This window comes from Anabrus simplex, chromosome 1 (assembly GCF_040414725.1).
Source record: "Anabrus simplex isolate iqAnaSimp1 chromosome 1, ASM4041472v1, whole genome shotgun sequence".
Classification (NCBI taxonomy): Eukaryota; Metazoa; Arthropoda; class Insecta; order Orthoptera; family Tettigoniidae; genus Anabrus; species Anabrus simplex.
Genome location: NC_090265.1, coordinates 727,432,755 through 727,454,624, shown reverse-complemented (window position 1 = coordinate 727,454,624; position 21,870 = coordinate 727,432,755). Strand labels below are relative to the sequence as shown.

The 21,870-nt window shown below is 40.9% G+C and overlaps 1 protein-coding gene across 4 annotated transcripts in view; it reads left to right on the top strand.

The window, feature by feature from the left end:
- The window catches only part of LOC136857427 (serine-rich adhesin for platelets), a 244,989-nt gene that overhangs the window by 70,516 nt on the left and 152,603 nt on the right, over positions 1-21,870 (top strand). The window lies entirely within an intron of this gene.

Below are 21,870 nucleotides of genomic sequence, written 5' to 3'. Positions count from 1 at the left end.
CTATAGCGGACTTCTATTGTATATATTTGTTTTAAATGATTTATTTTAAATGACTCTGTACTCTATTAATTTTAACTTGTATTATTGATGACCCCCTGTGGATGGGGGATGCAGATGAAGAAAACACCCACGGTATCCCCGGCCTGTCGTAAGGGGCGACTAAAAGGGGCAACCTTGGGGCGGACATGGATTGCGTCTTGATATCATGTGTTGGACCTCCTATGGATGAGAGGTGCTGAATACATTCACAGGCGATCCCTGCTTGTCGTAGAAGGTGACTGAAAGCGTCGTGTGGCCATGGTCCCCTCATTATTTTTATTACATTTTTTTTTTTAAGGTTAGTTGTAGACTGATTCAAAATTCTTGATGTGTGTGCTGCTTGGAGATGGGCCTCTTACGTGTGCAATTACGCCCGAAAGCCCGCGCAGTGACCACCCAGGGATTGGCGGGCGGGAGCGTCATGTACCCTTGCAGTAGTATCCGCCTGACAACATAGGTCCCTGCACAGCCGAATGCCAGGGAATATTTTTATTTTTATTTCTTCTCTGTATCTAGTGCTCTGTACACGCTATGGGGTACATGCTATTGCAGGTGATTGGAGGAAGGCAGTCGTAGTGCTTATTGCCTCAGTCATCCTGTAGTAGGGTCGTCCAACATCGGACCTCGGGCAATACCGGCTACGACCAGGTGGGTATTGCCTTGGCTGCTTGGTTTGGCTACGGAGACCCCTGATCAGAGTGGGTGGCATTGGGGGAGGATGATTTCGGGCATGGCTTCAAAATGTCTTCGACCTGCCTCACCGAAATCTTTAACTTGTGATTCCTTACGGGGTTCAACCCCCTGGGAACAAGCGCAGCGTGAAGGAATGGGATCCAGCTTCCCTAGGTTTCTGGTTGCTACCAGAACTGATGGGAGTGACTTCAAGCTGGTAAAGTCTATTTTGTTTAGCAGGGACGTAGATGGTGTCTACGGTGAACTGGAAGATCTGAAGAAAATGCGCAACGGTAGTTTGTTGCTAAAGACGCCCACTGCCATGCAAGCTGATTTGTTGCTCAAGTGCAATCTCTTTGGCGATATTCCCATCAAAGTGGAAGAGTACAAGACCTTGAATCTGGTTCGTGGAATTATCTTCCACCGTGATCTCATCTTGAACAGTTCGTCGCCATAAGATCTATCTGTGTCGGCGCGACGTAAAGCCCCTAGCAACAACAACATCTTGAACACTGACATACATCTTGAACACTGACAGTGAGTTGATGGAAGACATGAAGCACCGTGGCGTGACACACATCCAGCGTATTATGCGCAAAGTCAACGGCGAGGACATTGCCATGGGTGCGTTCATTGTCTTCTTCAAATTGTCAGTGTTATCAGAAAACGTCAAGGTAACAACATATCGCTGTGATGTGAGGCCGTACGTCCCGCCTCCCATGAGCTGCTATCAATGCCAGATGTTCGGGCACATGGTATCTCGTTGCTGGAATCAGTCTGTTTGCCGTACATGTGGCAGAGGAGCTCACGACACGGAGGAGTGCTCAACTCCTTACAAGTACATTAATTGCCCTGGTCTTCACTCGCCCCGAGATCGGAACTGTCCGGTATATCTCGGTGAGAAGATGATCCAGGAAATCAAGACCTTGGATGGTCTTTCCTTCCAGGAAGCGCGCCGTAAGTTCAGTGCTATGAAGATAGCACAGAGTCTTCCAGGTTCATTGTTTATATCGTCTAAACCTGTTCTGGTCGCTGCGCCCAAGCCGGCTGTTGCTCCTGCGAGCAAAGCCGCAAAGAGTAAAAGCTCGAAGGGGGGACCACCCTACCTTCGACTCCTAAGCTAGCGCAGCAGGGTGGGGGGAGGGGAAGTCCAAATCCCCCCCCCCCGTCAGTGGTCGGAGAAAACTGTTCCCACGCTGGAGGAGGCGGCATCGTCGACCGGGGCTGAGAAATTATCTCCCAGCCTGTCTAAACACGAAAAGAAGGGGGAGAAAAGGAAACCCCTTACCGGCTGCTCCCGCACTTCTGCGAAGGGGAAATCATGCCCTCCATTTTGAGGGTATGAGTCTGCGCCAGCAGGTACGCCTGCTCCAAAACCTGCGCGCTGCCCTCGTAGGGGGACTTCCCGCCCCTGGAAATCGTTGAAGTTCTTGGCGTCAGCCCGCCGTCTGTCGATGACGGGATGCATGTCGAGCTGTCATCTACATCTACGGATGTAGAAGTTGATATTGATAGTGTTTAGGTTTAAGAGCATCATGTTGCTCATTACCTAACACACTCTCTTTTAGTCCACACTATGGCACTGTTACAGTGGAATTGTAACGGTTATGACAGGCATCTTGCTGAGCTGCACCAGCTCATTAGTGAGTTCGCAGCGAGTATAGTTTGTATTCAGGAGACAAACTTCAGGCCAGGTCATCATTCGGTCTTGAGAAATTTCAGACTATACTCGATAGAACGATATTATGCTCACCGGGTGTCCGGTAGCATGGGTATTTTGTTCATTCTGATCCCTATAGTGAAGAGATTCCTCTAAGAACCCCACTGGAAGCAGTTGCGGTGCGGGTACCGCTGCCTGTCATAGCAACAGTGTGTAACGTTTATTTACCACCAGGCCATCCTCTTTACATAAATGATGTCGCTGATCTTATAGATCAGCTTCTATCTCCCTTCCTCTTATTGGATGATTTTAACGCCCATCACCCCATATGGGGCTCTGAGATGCTTTGTCCCAGGGGAAGAGAGCTGGAAGCATTAGTAACAGAGTTGGATTTATGTATTTTGAACACGGGGGGAACCAACTCACCTCAGTGTACGTTACGGCACATATTCTCGCATAGACTTAAGTCTATGAAGCCGAACGTTGGTTCCGCTGTTTCGGTGGAATACACACGATGATCTCTGTGACAGTGACCATTTTACCATTATCCTTACTTTGTTGAGACAAAAATCCATCGCGGCTCCTCCTCGATGGATTCTTAAACATGCTGATTGGCCAAAGTTCACATCAATAGCTGACAAGACCAGGCGGACCACAGATGACAAAATAACTTGGATAACAAAAGCTATTCTTGCTGCTGCTGAGGAGTCCATTCCCTCATTTTCAGGGACTCCTCGCCGAAAACTTGTTCCTTGGTGGAACAAAGAAATTGCAGTAGCTATCAAAGAACGCCTTCGCGCTCATAAACGTTATCGTAGGCAGCCAACTGCGGCCAACTTGGTAACATTTAAAAAACTCCACGCTAAGGCGCGAGTTCTTATTCGCCAAAGTAAAAAAGCGTCGTGGGAGATATGTGTCGTCTATAATGTCATATATTCCAGCATCTCAACTGTGAACTCTACTTCGACGTATTCTGGATATCCAAGGATCATCTTCTGTACCGGATATTTCCATTGCAGGCATTATCGTCACTGAACCACTCTCAATTGCTAACCATCTAGCTAGTCATTTCGCGGATGTATCTGGCTCCAGGAATTACCATCATAATTTCCTCGCTCTGAAGCGGGAGGCAGAACGTTATCACCTTAGTTTTGCCACTCAAGCTTCAGAGGGCTATAATGTGTCCTTTACGGAGTGGGAACTCCGCAGTGCCGTAGCGCTTTGCAAGGACACATCTCCTGGGCCAGACAGTGTCCATAACCAGATGTTGAAATACCTTAGTGAGGATAGTCTATTATATCTCCTTCATGTGTTCAACTGAATCTGGATAGAGGGTGAGTTTCCGTCCCAGTAGCGAGAGGGCATAGATATTCCTGCCCTTAAGCCTGACAAAAATCCTCAGTATGCAGACGTTACAAACCTATTTGTCTTAAAAACTGCCTGTGTAAGCTATTTGAGAGGATGGTAAATCGCCGACTTGTGTGGTGTCTGGAGAAACAAGGACTTTTGTCCGAGTACCAATGTGGTTGTCGAGCCGCTCGTTCAACCACTGACCACTTGGTACGCCTGGAGAGTTCTATCCAGGATGCGTTTCTCCGCAAACAGCATTTGGTGACTGTTTTCTTTAACCTTGAAAAGGCCTATGACACAACATGGCGATATGGTATCCTTTCAGTCCTGCATCAATGGAGATTCCAAGGTCACTTGTCAGTATTTATTGCGAATTTCTTGTCCCTCCGTCTATTCTGTGTCTGAGTAGGGAGGGCATATTCACAATTTCACGTTCAAGAAAATGGAGTCCCACAGGGATCGGTTCTTACTGTCACTCTGTTCGCGATTGCCATAAATGGTATTGTCGCTGCTGCTGGTTCAGCTGTAATACAATCCCTATATGTTGACGATTTTGCTCTGCACTATAGCTCGCATAATATGGCAATTGCAGAGCAACAATTACAGCAAGCTGTGAGAAGAGTGGAACGCTGAACCTTAGAACATGGCTTTCGGTTTTCAACCACAAAGACTTCTGTTGTCCACTTTTGCCGGCAATTCGCTCTTCACTTGCATCCTGAGTTTTATTTAGGAAATGTCGCTCTTCCCGTAGTTGACATTTACCGATTCCTTGGGCTCGTTTTAAATAGTAAATTATCGTGGCAGCCACACGTGAAGCAGTTAAAAGTGCATTGCATCAAGAAGCTGAATATCTTGAAGTTTCTTAGCAGCACAAATTGGGGGGCTGACCACACGGTACTCCTACGATTGTATAGGGTACATTTTTTTATCCAGTTTAGACTACGGCAGTGCAGCATATGGGTCAGCAAGGCAAAGCGTCCTTGCAAAACAGCATCCACCACAGCGGGGTTAGTTTGGCAACGGGAGCTTTTCGAACAAGCCCCATTGCTAGTCTGCTCGCTGAATCTGGTGTTCTGCCTTTACACCTGAGGTGCCAGCAAATACTTCTGTCGTATGCTGCGAATTTGCAACAGATGCCACTTCACCCAAGCTATCCTTGCGTATTCTGGACACCGTCTGCTGTACGATGCTCATCCTCGAGCAACACGGCCAGTTGGAATACGTTTGGATAGCAGTCAGAGTATGTTTGATATACCTTCGGTTCCCTGCCTTGTCAGACAGCCAAGTGGGGTACCTCCGTGGATGATACGACGACCTGAAATAATCCTGGATCTGCACACTGGCCCAAAGCAAAACACAGACCCTTCGATTTATCGGAAGCTCTTTCTGTCCGTTGTTGGCCGGTATCCAGGTTCAGTCGTCGTTTACACGGATGGTTCAAACACAAAAACGAAGGTGGGCTGTTAGTTCGTTGTCGACAATGATAGCTTTCTTTTTGCTCTCCCGGAAACCTGTAGTGTGTACACAGCTATGCTATCTGTGAAGCTCTGTGTTACTCTCACGACAAAATAATAAGACGAAGTGAGAGTGTTTCGCACGATCAGGGATCATAACAAGCAGTACAACAACAATAATAAATAGAAACACTTACCAAAGGGATCCCAAGGAAAAGGTCGTCGCAGAGTGAGAAAGCAAGGGCACACGAGGCCGAGCGGAATGATTAAAACTTAATTTTAATTTATCCTTTGCTGAAATAATAATATTCACTGATTTTGTGGAGAAAAAGAAACTTTAATTAAATTAAATTGATTGAAAAACTTCCGACCATGCTTAGCAAACTACAAATGAAACCAATTCAGATATCAACAATTAAGTAGAAATTAGTAAAAAGGAAAAATGCATTAATAGCAATCTCACATTGTTTGAAGTCTTCAATTAGGGTATGAAAACAGAAAACAATTTCTAAGGGACTAACTCGGTTTTGTACTTAGGATATGAAATCGGTAATGAAACACAAACGGCATGCAAGCTCCAAATTAAACAGGAGAAGAAAATCAAATATAATCCAATTAACGGCCACGAAGAAATAATGCATCCAATTAACGGCCACAAAGAAATAATACTGGCTCAGATAAATTAAATATCACTACCACAAGAGGCACAGTAAATCGGACTTAATTATCACTAGAGCGGATGTAAATCCAACCACACAAGGAAAATTCTCATTCCAATCGGCGAATGTCAAATGTCATATAATGAGACGACATGCAAATGTCAGTCTCAATAGAGTACATGCCCCCAAACTGTTTATACTCGGTTACATAGCAACGACTCACGTGACACCCTCATACCAACAAGATGGCGACCCAAACAAACCGAGCAGTCAACTAGAAAAGGTTTTCCTCTTACTACCTTTATCCCCAAAATGGTGGTTGGAAAATATACAAGATAAGAACCATGATTGCAAATGAGTTAAATAAGATCAATTTAAACCACCGAATAGAGAATTATACCAAAAACATGTTCATAACCAATCATTCTTATGAGCTCCTACAACATAGATTCACTTAACTTTACTTCATGAAGCATTTAAATTATCTCACCATGAAGGTCAAACCGAAATACACATTTACAGTTTCATTGAAAGACCAATTATAAACCAAACATAACATTGACACGATTATGACCTGTTTTTCTAATATTCCACCAATTCTGGATTACACGAAAATTGAATCAATAATTTCTCATATGGTTATTACACCAAAACAGTTTCTATTGTTTCTTAACATCATGCATTAGCAGTATCCGTCGATCCGGTTAGTCCCGTAGACAAGAAGATTCAAATACAGTGAAACCTCGATTCTCCGTTTTTCGAGGGACCGTGAAAATAAAACGTACAACACGGGAAAACGGGAAATCCGGGAATGAATGAAAACTATCAATTTGGCTAAACATCACAAAAATGAAATATGTATAATTATAATCTTACAAAAACTCCTAAACCAAACCAAACTACAGCCCCAGTGAGACTTTGCCTGCGAAGCGACCGCTGCTCAGCCCGAAGGCCTGCAGATTACGAGGGGCGCATCGTCAGTGCGACGAATCCTCTCGGCCGATATTCCTGGCTCTGTAGATAGGGGTCGCCATCTCACCATTAGATACGGTAGCTCCACAATTGAAGGTAATCACGTAGGCTAAGTGGACCTGGAACCAGACTTATATCCAGGTAAAATTGCCTGACCTGGTCGCAATCGAACCCGGGCCCTCTGGATGAGAGCCGGGCATGTTAGACCGCGAACCGCATTAATTACCGGTACGCGAGTTCAAAATCTCGATACTTTATATTCAATTTTACAGGGGAATCTTTGTCAGTTTCCCGTGAAAACTTCTTTCAGTTCAGCAACTTTGATTACGCTAGCCAAACTCTTCGAAAAATCTAACAACGCCAAGCCAAACGACAATCGACCACAAGTAGCTTTTAATTCTCTCATCTAATAAAATAAAGCATATTAGATACAAAAGCACCCAAAATGATGGCAAAATCCGTTCATTTCTTAATCTTTCATTGTAATTTGGTCTCCGGTATACTGTTCGTAGTCAGTTTCTGGAAATCTCGTACCGCGCAAATTAGGCCTACATCGACTTTTAAAGGTTATGTTGAACTCGAAAACATGGTTTCGAATGTAAGTATCGATTCTTAAAAGTTCTCGAATACATTATATTCAATTCTGCGCGTCACAAATCCAATCAAATTAGAAAGATAAAAGAAATATCAAAACTTCAGAAATTACGGTTATTCGTGACCTTGAGGTCATCTGGAAAGTGCGCTCGCTGCACATGTCAGTACGAGTTTGAAATGATACCAATCATTTAAAATGTAACGTGCGCAAGTAAAACGACCGCGGTTTTTGGTATTTTAACACGAAAACGTAAAATTCCCAGTCTTACATTAGTAACAGTAATAGGCAATCCCAAGACCTCCCATGGCTTTCTTTTTTTTAATGTAAGGTGCAACATCTGTTTTCGTCTCGCTAACATAATCATGTACGATAATATAAAAAAATACTGAATTTGTGTTAAGGAGCAGTTTCGATTCCTGCCTGAAAGCCCACTTAGGTCTGCAGTGCCCTGAGCAAAGTGCCGAAAACCCCTTCGGCAGTACGATCGAAAAAATGTAAATAAGAAAACATCTAACCCTAGACATAATATGGACGTTTTATAAGTGCGAACATTTGACGAAACTCGTTCCGTCTTCACGCAGAGCTGTAGAAATACGCCGTGTCTTCTAGCAATTGCTGTGGCCACTCTCTGCCCCATGATTTTCCGAGATTCTCTAAACAATACCACCCGAATGCGATGCTAAGATGGTCCCTTATGCAAGTTCACCGCCGAACGCCAAGATCCATAAATATGCCATAGCCGTCCTTTCGTGAGATACAGTTTATTAAAAAACGATTGATCGAGGATTTAGCGTTGATGGGACTGGAATTTCTGGACGGTTGATCCGGGAAATCGTTTCTTCGAGGAACGGATAATGCGGGACTTTTACAACGTGATTTAATTACGATGCTCTCGGGACCACGTAATTTGAACGCATATTTCGGGAAAACGTACTTTCCGGGAACGGATAATCGAGGTTCCACTGTATACTCACAGGATCGGAGAATACCAAATTCTAAAAAAAAAAAAAAAAAAAAAGAGAGAGAGAGAGACCAACATTTCAGGTGTAATCACCCAGAGGGCGATAATTCTACCCTGGATCCAGTCCGAGTAACATCTCCACAGCTCTCAAATGGGTAGTTGTATCGCTTAATATTCAACCAGAACATTGGCCAGTAAGCTACCTTCTTGAAAATAATAATCAGAACAACTGCACTCACTCATTGTTGTGCTTACATCAGACGATCGCAGAGCAAGTTCGACTTCACGTACCCAGGCGACAGCACACACAAGCGACCAGGAAGGGTAGTTCACAGTTTCCCCCACTAGGAGGCCCACAGTTAGCACGCCGAGAATAAGGAAATGCATTTTACGAAGTTCTAACCCACTCAATAGACCACAAATCACGTGAAAGCATAGACAGAGCTGCAAAATACTTCATGACTGGCATCCAAACATTAAAAATCCGTTATAGACACCCCCTCTGAAGGATCAATATGGGGTAGGGCGTAACAGGCCGGAACGATGAAACAATCAGCATGACCAACATTAATGCCAAGAAAATGTTCTTTTTGGTGTAATTAACAGTAACAGGTATCGAGGCCAGTTAAGATATGCCTAGGATCATGCATGACGGAGCGATATTATTATCTTCCAGGTCATTACTGTTCATTTAAGTCCACGGATCCACACTGCGTGTAACATGAACACATATCTTCACATTGAAATGTTCCCATAACACCGATACTGATAATTTAGAATGAGTAGCACACGGATCATTGGAGTTTCCTTATAACATAACATAAGATTTCTTTTGACATATTGTACACCAGGAAGACAAGTCATATATTTCTTGAAACATAGTAATGATTGTCTCATTAAGATAATTCTGGGACTCCAATTTTTGAGAAAGGCATGATTTCTTTGGCATTTGCAAATTTACAGAGGAGACGAGAATGAAAGAAGATAAGAGGAAAAGAAAACAAAAGGCAAGGAAACATAAGCATCTTCAAGTAATGAGTCAGTGCAACGAATACTACTTTAGCAATTAAGTGACATTACCATACTAATCACTTTATCATCAGCTATGTAACCATCCGAATATGAACATCACAGCACACACCCAAAGTGCAAGCGAGACATAACAGGGATGATCCAGAGAAGGCATAAATCAAATTATCATACATAGAGTAAGCATAAGGAATAAAATTATACATCAGTTCTAATTAAGTTTCAACAACACATCCGTGAAATCACAAGTCAGTAAGTAATCTCAGTAATTTAAAGTTAAGAACTTCATTTTGGTCCGTATTGAATTTAGATTTACACTATAAATTGAGGATAGTTATGTCCACCTTTTCAATACAAAAACAATGTGAGGTCATTAACACATCACATATTTATTACCTTTCAAACATTGGGACCGGTTTCGGCATTATTTGTATGCCATCATCAGCCATAGGAAACTTAGTGACAAGGCCTAAGTACAATATTAACATAACTTACAACATACATATATGTATATATAAAAATGAACATATTCTTACAATGACTATTAAAAATTTTTTTTTTTGGTGTACACTCTTAGAATTAGTTAAAAAACTAGACAACTTTAAAATGCAACCCCATTATACGATGCATTCATTTGATATTATCAACATGTATGCAAACATAAAACCAGAAAAATTACTACCAATAATTTCAAAAAACTTACGTACTTACAGCAAACTCAGTCAATTAGAAATAGCAGATTTTATGACCATCCTTAAACTGTTGGTTAATAGCAATTACTTTACATTCGACAAAGTGATATACAAACAAGATGGACTGGCCATGGGGTCACCAGCGTCTGGTATTTTGGCTGATATATATCTTGATTTTCTTGAACATACTAGAATAGAAAATGATAAGAAATTTAATAACATTCTCTTGTGGATCAGATTTGTTGATGATACGTTTATAGTTATGGACCAGCATCTTTCAGACGCACCTACCACCCTGGCACACCTTAATAATATTGATCCAGATATTAAGTTTACAATAGAATCCGAGGACAACAGAGCCCTTAACTTCTTAGATCTAACAATCACTCGGCTCCCGCATTCCTTTAAATATAAGATCTATAGAAAACAAACACACACCGCTACAACCATTCATAAGGACTCCATACACCCACCCAGCCAAAAGCGAGCAACCTATAATAGTATGATACACCGAGCTTTTAGCATTCCCATGTCAAAATCAGACTTAAATAGAGAACTAAAAACAATACGTAGTATTGCAGCCCATAACGGCTATAATCGTAGTTTCATAGAACGAATAATTTATAAGTTCAAGCACAGACCGAAATCAAACCCACAAAAAGAAATAATTAGACCAAAAGTCTACTCAACATTCACATTTAACCCTAATGTCTATAGAATCACAAACATTTTGAAGAATAAGATTAGCATCTCTTTTAAAACCAACAACAGAAATCTTGACATATTTCATAATGCTAAACTGGTCAACGCACCAAACCCATATGATAAATCGGGCGTATACAGATTTCACTGTAACAGCTGTAATAGTACATACATTGGACAAACAGGAGATCCTTTAAGGTTAGGTACAATGAGCACGTCAACGCCATTAAATATAGGAGATTTTCAGCTATAGGACAACACATCAATGACTATAAACACAGTTTTCATGACATCAACCATGATATTGACATCGTAGAAATAATGGAAAAAGGGCCCTTACTTGACATAACGGAACAATGTTTTATATCATTAGATCAGTATTTTAACCCGAATTATAATCTGAATGAGGTATCCGAGAAACCCACGATATTGTTTGATACGCTCATTTCAGTGATCAACAGTCTAAAAAGACCAATAAATCAACCAGTACACAAAATGGTGCGCAATATGCTCATATACCATCCCCTCCGTAATCCACGCCCTCCCGACCAATAACCTCGCATTATCGCGATCCCCCTTCCCCTACATAACATGCTCCGCCCCTCTTCTAATACTCGTAGTCTGCTTTCTGCCTTTCCGGTAGACAGTTCCTCATCGGCTTCATTCTCGACAACACAGTGCTTAGGGTAAGTTTCTACTTAAACGAAAATAATGCCTATTAGTTATTCTTACGCTATACATATTATATATATTCTTTCTTCTTAGGTCCGTCTTGGATCGAGATATTTCTAGAACCTCAAAGACCTTGAATGTTATGGTCCAAGAAAATTTGGTTCACCAGTCCACTTCGACCAAGTCGATCTACATTTTATGAACATTAGCATAAATGACGGAATATTACATTACGATCATTGCTCAACGACATTACATTACGAAATAAGAAATTTATTCAATCCAAAATCCACCTAAAATAGAGTGAACCTGCAATCGATTCTAAGAGGAACTGCTTTGCTCACTATATATCTTCACTGAAAAAGGGACCTCTACAATGGACAATTAATATTTTAAAGTTTAAAATATCAGCCGAATTTATCATTTTATTCGACTTGTTATTAAATAACCAAACTATATTAACGCAAGTTATAGAATTACTACAGACTTATATTGTAACTTATCTCCATACCTAGTACAAATAGGTCACTGTTTCCCATCTGACAGTAGGCGATTTCATTTTAATGCATGTCAATTTAGTACTATCGACCAAACAAATGTACTATTATCTTTAACGCCTAGGAGTTATAAAAGTTTTAAAGATTGAAAATTGTTATCTGGATGCTCTTTTAACATTTTGTAATATTTAGAAAAACTGACAATAAGCTTTAACTTTAGTCAAATAATTGTATAAAGTCATAATATATCGCGTAAAATATGCTACCAATTTTAATATAAGGTTTTATGGTGTACACCAAAAAAAAAAAAAAAAAAAATTAATAGTCATTGTAAGAATATGTTCATTTTTATATATACATATATGTATGTTGTAAGTTATGTTAATATTGTACTTAGGCCTTGTCACTAAGTTTCCTATGGCTGATGATGGCATACAAATAATGCCGAAACCGGTCCCAATGTTTGAAAGGTAATAAATATGTGATGTGTTAATGACCTCACATTGTTTTTGTATTGAAAAGGTGGACATAACTATCCTCAATTTATAGTGTAATCTCAGTAATACAATTCTTTGAAAATTCCCAAAATATCATCCGTATCATGAAATAATTATTCAGCTTACACCGATTCAACTTCCATATCACACTATGCATAACCTCATTCCCAAGGAGAAAGGTAAGGATCAGTAACAGTAATAAATCAATGACACAACCAACGAACAAGGTTTAGTAAAAGAAAATATCCTAGAGTTAGAGGTATTGATATTCAAGGCAAGGGCAACATTGGCAGCTACAGTTGGAGACTTTTGCATTCAATCAGATGGAGGGTACGCGATTAAGTGCGTCATCAACAACCGAACTATCAACAATTACCAGGCCCCAGAATAAAATCAGGCAGGATAACAATTCATAGCAATACCTTCACTAACACCATAGGAGTACCGGGACAGAAAATGACAAGAAGAAATTAAGGAGGGTAAACAAACCTGAAATCACAGTTCTCCCAATTCACAGGATCGTTCACAAATGCATCAATAATGACCACCTAATTAAATGAAAGATAAGCAAACGCACCTTAATTAAGTGACCCACAGGGAAAATAATGGAGCAGAGACCTAGCACGATTCACTACCTGTTATGCCAAAGGGATCTCAGCCCAAAAACCCTGTCTAACAACTAGTGAAGTCCGCAGACCCACAATGTAGCTTTACAGAAAACAGGTACCCTTCCAAATACATAGAAACAAGGTAGGTAAACTATAAATGGTAGCAAACGAGCCGGATCGCTAGACAATGCTCAAAGCCACAATGAAAAGGGGAGGACACCACTACAAGGCCCCATAACCAAATAGAGGATCAATGACTTCAGTATCGACCAAGAAGAGCAAAATAATCCCATACTTATTCAGCCACATTACAGAATGGTAAGATATTATAACAACAATATCAACCAGTATCAACTTCCCATGGTAAAATACCATAGACAGGTAGGTTAATTCGAAATGAACATTACAGCACTAGAAATTAAATCGAAGATGACATCTAAAGAACAGGTTATGCCAGAGAACATAAGAAGTTGAACCAAAACCACATACGGAATGAGTAAGTACATTAAACTAAAGATTATTCCCCAAAAGAGTTGCAGATACATTTAAATGAGTATTCACCAAATCCACCACGACACGAAGGAAACATATAAAAGGCAATGAACAACCTCCCCTTAGCGTCCACATTACACCACTAACCAAACCCACACTACACCAATAACAATACAACACCCCACCAATGACCACCAGTGCAGGTGCGTCAGCCTCGAAGGGTAAAGGACATACATAATCCTTGACAACATCCCAACAAATCACAGTGTTCCCACCCCAAAATAATCATAACCATAAACACCATTATGGCTGCAGAGGAACCCAGTCACTTCATGACGAAACCATAATGCCACCCCAAAATAATCCTCAAAATCAACACCAAAATACAGAAACACACACATATAACCAAGAATCAGAAACCATACCATTAAGGTTTAAAAGGAGGCACGCTCCTCAGGTCATGAATCCTTTCATCATTTCAACCTTAACCACACATTAACGGACAGGAGAGGCAAAAATCCTAGTACATTACATGAACCTGCAACTCCAAATGGAACAGTACAATGGTAAATAGGTGCTAGTTTCAAGCAAAAACTTCAGCGGATAATGATGACAGTGGTGCCAGGCAGAATACTTATGACTCCTTTCGAAACACGAAGCCAACATCATGACTTGATTTGCATTGACAACAGAGGTAATTTACCAAATTTAAACAGGAAGCCTAACAATATAAGCAACATAGTAAACATGAAATGAGGTAAGGCACAGGTGTTTCATGAGGAGAATAAAATGTAAAACTCAAGATCAAAATGACCCTTAAGGGAATGACATCAAGATCATCTAAATTGAGAAGCCCATGACCCAGGAATCCAGAAATCAAGACACTGTAAGAACACAAGGTTCATGCACATAGCAAGCAGGTCCTCTATTCTAGTTCCAACCGACAGTCTTCCACAACAATCAACCAATCCCAAGATTTACAACCTAGATTCTCCCATAGATAATTACCATTCAAAGGGCACCGTTACAGACAAGTACATAATCTAAGCTAGCCAATAAGACCATCACTCTAAATACACACCCACACTAAACCAGAAGATGAACACATATCTTTTCCAGGATACCTCCATTAATTAAAAGTATGAACGTCTCTGAACATAGCTAGTGCCAGAAAATAAGGTATCATACGCATATACCACCACATCACTACACTACAACAACAGGTACAAGATAGGCGAGTTATATCATAAGGTTTTTTAGGCACTTACCACGTCAATATCAACAGAACGGAGAAAATTTAATCACCGTAAGATTCTCATACCGACATCGATCATGCACACCGCTGAATCACTATGCTCCAGACACATTACCAAACCGAGGATCACATCAGTTCTCAAGATTAAATCCATTAGTATAACAGCACACGAAATAAATTCACACCAATCGAGAATTAATAATTATAATACTTAGATAAATTTAACCGCAATTTACTCACTGAAATGTTAATTCCACGGCTATACACAAATGTATGACCATATATACAATATGTCTGCACAACATTTTAACTTGATGAGATCATCAAACACAGATTTCCTTATGCTTCGCTACCTCAAAGAGATCCCACACGTCACCCAAAATATGAACCATTCAAAATATGATTACACCAATACACGGATTTCCATTTCATACTTACAGGACAAGTTCCATACTTACATCGCCAGGCTCAATCAACTTATTAACAGGCTAATTACCACCAAACTTCCCGCTAAAAATTTCAAATCAAAACCCAACATAGTGACATACAACACATCAAGCCGCTTTCACTTGGAATAAATGCACTCTCCGTATCCTTTTAGCAATAAGATCACTGATGAACATAGATACTGGGCTTAAAAACTGTAAAATAGTACAAGGTCCCTGGAATCTGGGAGCTATTTAGAAGAAAATTTACTTATAGCCTTACTGATAGGATAGCATTTTACGAAGACCTGATCTCCAACACTTAACTTAGTGGGTTTTCGGCCCTTGTCATAGTTTTTTCGTACCTTTTCATATGACACAGCTAACTTTGCTTTGACTTCGTCCCACACCTTGCACACATCACGAGGAGTAGACACCTCAGGTAACAGTCCTCAATACGAAGGAGGTTTGACAGAGGAGAAAATGGGACAAAACTGAACATCAATTCCATGGGGATCTTACCATGGGACTCATGGGTTGCAGTATTAAAGGCATGGGATAACCAATGTAGACATGTATCCCACTTGGAATGATTGGAGTGGTGGTAGGCTATGAGTGCTGATTTTAAATTCCTATTCATTCTCTCAGAATATGAAGGGGTAGGATAATGGGGAGTTGTTGTCACATGCGAAATGCACAAATCAAACAAATACTTCTGGAACAAGTGGCTAGTAAACCCACTAGCATTATCCGAGACCAAAACGTTAGGCGTTCCAAAAGAGGCGAAGATAGAATTTAAACAGGAGATCGTAGACTGCGTATTAGTCGCCCTGATTGGGAAGATCCAACAGAACCTGGTGAATGCATCAATGCATACCAATGCGTGCGTATTCCCTCGACCAGAATGTGGGAAGGGTCCCACATGATCTATAAACAATCGCTGTATAGCCCTGGAAGCTTGAGTCGATGAAATAACCCCACACGGTTGTTTAGGCTAGGTTTACTAATAGCGCAAGTCTTGCAAGATTTAATCATGGACTTGATATCCCGATCCATGTTTTTCCAAATAAAGAACTCTCTAATTTTCGACCTAGTTTTGAAATTACCCAAGCGTCCACATAGAGGACTATCGTGATAATATTGAAACATGGCAGGAATCAAAATCTTCGGTTCAACAATATCTTTTTATCATGATGGGATTGACAACAAAGCACACCCCTTACCAAGGAATAGGGTTTAATAACCTCACCAGAATTAATTCTTTCCAAAACTCCCTTCAATTGGGGATCATCTTTTTGATGTAGGCCAATATCCTCTTACAACATGGGAAGATTAGTCAAAATAGGATTCACCATTACCAAACCAACTTGGGATATACACTTCACTTCAGAATTTTCACAAAACTCCTCTCCATCAAACATGCGACTAAGCCCCTCAGCGATTACATTTTCCATTCCACGAATGTGCCAGATGTTAAAATTGAAAGCAGAAATCCTCAGCGCCCACCTCGTCAATCTTCCAGTTCTTGTGGGGCTTTTAAGAACCCACGAAAGAGCCTCATTGTCGGTTTCTAAATCGAAGTTTACGTGCTTTACATAAACATATAATTTTTCTAATGAGAATAGTACCGCTAAACATTCCAGTTCGTAGATTAATACTTCCTTTCCAGAGGAGAAAGAGATCTAGATGCATAGGCAATAGGTCTCCTACCCATTTCTGACTACTGCAATAGGACTCCCACATTAGCCTTCCCAGAGGCATCAGTTTGAATGATGAACCTTTTATTGAAATCTGGAATTGCAAGGGCTGGGCATTGCTAAGAGCGTTTTTCAAGGCCTCAAAGGCTCTTAGTTGAGGACGTTCCCACACAAATTTAACATCCTTCCTACGCAAGGAATTCAATGGAGCAGCAATTTCTGCATAATTAGGGACAAACTTCCTAAAAAAATTGGTCATGCCAATGAATCTAGCAATTCCTTTTACATCTTTAGGAGGTTTGAAATCATGAATAGCCTGAGTATGGGCATGATCTATGGAAACACCCTGAGTGGATACAATGTGACCGAGAAAAGAAATCTGAGATTTGGCAAAGTTCGCTTTGGAAAGCTTGACTGTTAAACCTGCTTTCTTTAGTCTTTCCATTACTTCCTTGACATGCTTGAGATGATATTCAAAATTTGATGAATAAACGACGAGGTCATCAAGATGATTTATTACAAATTTAAATTTCACATCCCCAAACACAGAATCCAACAATTGAGTCAGCACAGCCGCTCCCGTCGATAGCCCAAACGGAATTCTCGTGTACTCATATAGGTTCCAGTCGATGGCAAATGCAGTAAAAGAGATGGATTCCTTATCTAGAGGTACTTTGGTTGTATGCCTGATTCAAATCGAAGTTCGAAAAATAGTTGGCACCATGGAACTAAGAGAAGCAAGTGTGCAAATCAGGTAAAGGAACTGATTGCATGATCTTACGATTTAATTTCCTGTAATCAATGACTGGCCTGTAACCTCCAGACGCCTTGGATACCAAAAACATCGGGGATGAGTATGGGGAGATAGAAGGTCTAATGACACCATCCACGAGCATCTTATCAATGATCTTCTTTAATTCGACCATCTTAGGTGGGGCCAACCTATGAGGAGGGGATCTAACTGGAATCTTATCTGTTACAACAATGTGGTACTTTAGAACATTAGTCAATCCAAGCTTATCAGTAAAGATATCAGGATACATAGCATAAAGATCACGAATTCTAGAAGCTTGGTCCTCAGGTAGGTGATCAAGATCTAACTTGCCACTGTCGCTTTCCTCAATATCGTCATCCAAAGCACAAGTGGGATAATTTTGAAATATTACATCATCATTGAAATTAAAATTTCTACCTGGACAGAAATCTTGCAAATTCAGAACCATTCCAACCTTGACCATAAAGTCAGCACCTAAAATCATCTGGTATGACAAATTAGAAGCCATGAGACAATCTATTTTCCAAGTGAATTCTGCAATTCTGACCTTGACTGATGTGGAACCCAGAATTCCTAATTTACTTCCATTAGCTGTCACACAATTAAGATAAGAAGACCTAAGTTTGGGTAATTTGCAACAACTTTTCATTTTCCAATACTGATCTGCATTCATAAGTGACACAACGCTACCTGAATCGATCAACCCCAATGCAGGCTCATTGTTGATCTCAAGACAAATTGTTGAAGCCTTCGGAATGATATTTCCAGAAATACCTAGCATCTGAGGAAAAGAACCCTTATAATTCACATTACCATCCACAAACAAGCTTTCTTTAACTGCACTGGGTATATCAATTAGTCATCGAGAATTACTATTGCCTAATGTAGTGCACTGTCTTTTCACATGCAACTTAGAACCACATACATAGCAACCACTATTCTGTCCTTGACTCAATGTACTTCTACGTTTCTCAGAAGGGCAATTATTCCTTAGGTGGTCCCCTAGATCCACATGCATAGCATTTCTGAGATAGAGAAGGGGTGACAGGATGAGTGAAAACATGAGTAGGATTATTGGAAACACAGGGAGGAGGATATCTAGCATGTCGTGACTCATCGCCGTGTTTCACATCTTTGGCGAAGGTGCAAGCTTCCTCCAGCTCAGCAAAATTACTTGGACTCTTAGTCACTGACAAAAAGGATCTATATTCAGGCGTAATACCTTTAAGAGTAGTGTAAATGGGACAGTTCGGCCGCCTCCTCCCGCAGGAAATTTGAATTCTGGCGGGAAATTTGAATTTTTGGCGGGAAATTTGAATTTTGGCGCGAGATTTGAATTTGTAAACAAAGCCACGTGCTTTTTGACAGCTGTCATCGACAACAACGCATCGCTAACCTCACTGCTGCCATCTTGATGGGCCTAAACCTCAGTAGTGCCAACTTAACCTAACTAGCGCGAGGTAAACAAAGCCACGTGTTTTTTGACAGCCACGTGCTTTTTGACTGCTGTCATCGACAACAACGCATCGCTAACCTCAGTACTGACATCTTGACGGGCCTAAACCTCAGTAGTGCCAACTTAACCTAACTAGCGCGAGGTAAACAAAGCCACGTGCTTTTTGACAGACAGCAACGCTTCGCTAACCTCAGTACTGCCATCTTGCCGGGCCTAAACCTCAGTAGTACCAACTTAACCTAACTAGCGCGAGATAAACAAATCCATGTGTTTTTTGACAGCCACGTGCTTTTTTGACAGCTGTCATCCGCCATCTTTAAACTACAGAGCACCGTGCTGCCCTCTTTATCGCAGTAGCTGCAAATTCGTCACCTGTCATCGGCAGTGCTGCCATCTTGGCGGGCCTAAACCTTAGTGCTACCAACTTAACCTCACTAGCGCGAGATAAACAAATTCACGTGCTTTTTTGACAGCTGTCATCCGCCATCTTTAAACCACAGAGCACTGTGCTGCCCTCTTTATCGCAGTAGCTGCAAATTCATCACCTGTCATCCGCAGTGCTGCCATCTTAACGGGCCTAAACCTTAGTGCTACCAACTTAACCTCACTAGCGCGAGATTAGAATCGGTAAACAAATCCACGTGCTTTTTTGACAGCTGTCATCCGCCATCTTTAATCTATAGAGCACAGTGGTGCTCTCTTTAGCTACTTACCTTTGAAATGTGGTGGCGGATAATTTGAAAAATGCTTTTTGACAGCAGCCATCTTTAATCTAGAGAGCACCGTGCTGCCCTCTTTAGCTAGTTACCTTTGAAATGTTGTGGCAGGCTATTCCACATGACAGCAGCCATCTTTAATCAAGAGAGCACCGTGCTGCCCTCTATGTGGTGGCGGCAATTTGAAAAATTCTACATGCTCTTGTTTGGAAACAAACTCACGCGCTTTTTTGACAGCCGTCATCCGCCATCTTTAATCAACAGAGCACAGTGCTGCACTCTTTAGCTAGATACCTTTGAAATGTGGTGGCGGCAATTTGAAAAATTCTATGTGCTCTTGTTGGGAAACAAAGCCACGTGCTTTTTTGACAGCTGTCTTCTTGACGAACCCTAACCTCACTTTGAAGGACAATAGAGCGTCGCTAACCTCACTGCTGCCATCTTTACGGCAGTAAACCTCAAGGCTACCACCTTATGCATGTTATAGCGCGGAATTTAAAATCCAACAGCAGAACGTCGCTAACCTCACTCTTGCCATCTTGATGGGCTTAAACCTTACTGTTGCTACCTTGGTTATACGCTTTTGTGTTAGTTTACTGTTAATCGCTAAGCTGTTCGCATCATCGAAGTAGAGAGTAACAAATGTCGAGTAGATTTAAAGAAGAATCTGTTAGCAGAAGATAAAAGTCCGTCATGGAAAAACCTATTTCCAGGTATATTTGCGAAGAGTGTGGAAAAGCATTTTCCCGATTCTATCACAGGAGACGTCATGAGATATCATGTAGGACAATTTTTCAATGCAAACATTGTAGAAGAGAGTTCAAGAACGCATACAACGCTCAACGTCATGAAGCCGCGTGTAATGTAGCTTCATCGGGAACAAAATACAAAGAGCTCAACCATATTCCAGCGAACACTGATTTATGTTTAAAAAGTACACCTCTGCGAGAGATTTTTAATTCTCCCTTGTTGTCTAGGCCTGCTGCAAGTTCTGTTACTAAGCACAAACTTCAAGATAAAGAGAGGCAAGATCATGATTATGATAATAAGGATAATGATGTTGATCAAAACAGTAGTAAAGGGAAAGTAGAAGAAGAAGAAAATTCATTGCCATTACAGCTTGATGATTTTACTTCATTTCCTAAGCCTACTACACGTTCTGTCGCAGTGCAAACATCTCAAGAAGAGATGCAAGGTAAAGAAGAAGGAAATTTCAACGCTTCATCGCTATCAAAACAAGTTAAGTTTGTAGCTAGAAACGCTACTGCTGAAGCACGTATTACATCAAAACAAGTCCCTGCACATCAACTGTCTGCATATAGACTCAAAGTTCACAACAAGCCTCTGTTACCCTATGTAGATATAAGCTACTGTAAAGACCCCAACGTACTCGTAAAACGTTTACAACTGCTAAGAGCCTATCATGATGCTGGTTACACACAGTACAAAGAAGATATTTTTGAAATAGAGTATGAATTACGTCGTGTAGGTATTATTAAGTAAGCGCTTACCCTCACCTAAGTCATCCATCTGTAGTATATAGTTGATCGAGTAGCTATATTCGTATAGATTATTTCCCAACATTCTCCCTTCCTTAGGGTGTTAACTCCGCCTCTAGTTGTAGAGCCGGTCTCAAGCCCGGATAAAGAGAGGAGAGGCACCCTAGCCCTTTAGCCCATTAGCCCTTTAGCCTATTAGCCCTACAAGGAATGTGCGGTAATCTAATCTTCTTAGAACAAAGGTATCCCCTGACATGTTCTAAACACATGTTGTATCGAGTACAGTGTTCTATTATAGTCTTGATCACTTATTTAGTGTTCTAAACACTTCAATCAATGTTCCGATCACATGATAAAGTTAACGGCATAGAGTGCAGTGTTCGATTCTAGTCTTGTTATGTTTCTTTAGTGATTTGCAAGTCTAAACATGCATAATGACGTCATCACTGCAGCACGTGCTTACTCTAGCTATCCCGATGCAGGTTTAAACTTGTTC